Genomic DNA, 2,756 nt, shown 5'->3' with positions numbered 1-2,756 from the left:
CGGCCGGGCACCCGTCTTATTCATGTTCTAACCTAACCTATCCAAACCTTTTAAAACTAGTTTGGATTCCTTTAGACCTCAGCCCACCGGCAACTACGACTAACTAAACACTGATCTAGCTATCTGGCTTTCATCAGTGCATCAACAGCAGCATAACTAGTATTAAAATAGTAATGAGTTTTTATTAATGCATATATTCACATTAAATCTTGAATCTAAAGTCTAAAGGTGTCAAAACTAGATTTAGGTTAGGTTAGGTTAGAACATGAATACGAGGGGTGCCCGGCCACAGGCCGGGCACTTGGGTTCAGTTCAGTCAAAAATTATATATTATTTACTATTATTTATATTTGAATGAGAATGAAAAATAGCAATTATTTTGAATAGTTTTCAGAATGAGACAGACGGGTGTGGTAGGGTAAAATCTCCAATTTAAAGTTCCCTTATTGCGTATATGTTATGTGTGTTTGCATAGTAGTTTACTATAATGGTAAGCGGTTCGTGTAACGATCTTGCGCGTCTATATTTACAAGTGTGTGGGCAGTTCGTGTATTGATTATTCGATGACGAGACCTCGTAAGAGTCCCGTATCGTTATTTTTCGTCACTACCTACCCGTACCTCCCCCCCCGTGCAGGGAGTGGGTAATTTGCGCGCCTGCTGCCTTCCTTGGATGTGGTAGCAGTTTCTCAGGCTCCCTCACCGGAATCGAACCCTGATTCCCCGTTACCCGCGACAAACAATGGTAGTCGCAGAAACTCATTCCGATTACGAGACCTCGTAAGAGTCCCGTATCGTTATTTTTCGTCACTACCTACCCCCCTACCTCCCCCCGTGCGGGGTACAATATTGATATGATATTAAAAAAATACCATTAATAAATAACATAATAAAAGACCACCAATTTTATAGAGACATAACGCCACATAATTATAAAAAGTATAGTGTGTGGATCTAATCAAACACCACTGGCACCAGACCCTCAATGCCCTTAAATTTTACCTCGTTAAAATATTTAAAGTGTACTCATTCCGATTGCGAGACCTCGTAAGAGTCCCGTATCGTTATTTTTCGTCACTACCTACCCGTACCTCCCCCCTGTGCGGGGTACAATATTGATATGATATTAAAATAATACCATTAATAAATAACATAATAAAAGACCACCACTTTTATAGAGACATAACGCCACTGTGTGGCGCCGCCATCAGTCTCCTTAGACTCGGTACTTTGTCGTCGCCGTCGACTTCGCACCTTCGCCCCATATAGTAGTGGCGCGGCGCGACGGGCCTAATGTGTAAGTGAAAAAAAAAAAAAAAAAATTAAATTAATTGTTGTTTTACAATATCTTCTAATATGAATAAGAGTACTTTGTATTGGTACGTTTTGTTTTTTGTTTTTTTTTTTTTAAACGGAACTGAACCTAAGTGACCGGCCTGCGGCCGGGCACCCGTCTTATTCATGTTCTAACCTAACCTAACCTATCCAAACCTTTTAAAACTAGTTTGGATTCCTTTAGACCTCAGCCCACCGGCAACTACGACTAACTAAACACTGATCTAGCTATCTGGCTTTCATCAGTGCATCAACAGCAGCATAACTAGTATTAAAATAGTAATGAGTTTTTATTAATGCATATATTCACATTAAATCTTGAATCTAAAGTCTAAAGGTGTCAAAACTAGATTTAGGTTAGGTTAGGTTAGAACATGAATACGAGGGGTGCCCGGCCACAGGCCGGGCACTTGGGTTCAGTTCAGTCAAAAATTATATATTATTTACTATTATTTATATTTGAATGAGAATGAAAAATAGCAATTATTTTGAATAGTTTTCAGAATGAGACAGACGGGTGTGGTAGGGTAAAATCTCCAATTTAAAGTTCCCTTATTGCGTATATGTTATGTGTGTTTGCATAGTAGTTTACTATAATGGTAAGCGGTTCGTGTAACGATCTTGCGCGTCTATATTTACAAGTGTGTGGGCAGTTCGTGTATTGATTATTCGATGACGAGACCTCGTAAGAGTCCCGTATCGTTATTTTTCGTCACTACCTACCCGTACCTCCCCCCCCGTGCAGGGAGTGGGTAATTTGCGCGCCTGCTGCCTTCCTTGGATGTGGTAGCAGTTTCTCAGGCTCCCTCACCGGAATCGAACCCTGATTCCCCGTTACCCGCGACAAACAATGGTAGTCGCAGAAACTCATTCCGATTACGAGACCTCGTAAGAGTCCCGTATCGTTATTTTTCGTCACTACCTACCCCCCTACCTCCCCCCGTGCGGGGTACAATATTGATATGATATTAAAAAAATACCATTAATAAATAACATAATAAAAGACCACCACTTTTATAGAGACATAACGCCACATAATTATAAAAAGTATAGTGTGTGGATCTAATCAACCACCACTGCCACCAGACCCTCAATGCCCTTAAATTTTACCTCGTTAAAATATTTAAAGTGTACTCATTCCGATTGCGAGACCTCGTAAGAGTCCCGTATCGTTATTTTTCGTCACTACCTACCCGTACCTCCCCCCTGTGCGGGGTACAATATTGATATGATATTAAAATAATACCATTAATAAATAACATAATAAAAGACCACCACTTTTATAGAGACATAACGCCACTGTGTGGCGCCGCCATCAGTCTCCTTAGACTCGGTACTTTGTCGTCGCCGTCGACTTCGCACCTTCGCCCCATATAGTAGTGGCGCGGCGCGACGGGCCTAATGTGTAAGTGAAAAAAAAAA

Source organism: Pararge aegeria, unplaced genomic scaffold (genome assembly GCF_905163445.1).
Source record: "Pararge aegeria unplaced genomic scaffold, ilParAegt1.1, whole genome shotgun sequence".
Classification (NCBI taxonomy): domain Eukaryota; kingdom Metazoa; phylum Arthropoda; class Insecta; order Lepidoptera; family Nymphalidae; genus Pararge; species Pararge aegeria.
The sequence above is the reverse complement of the archived record's forward strand: the minus strand, read 5'-3'. Positions refer to the sequence as shown.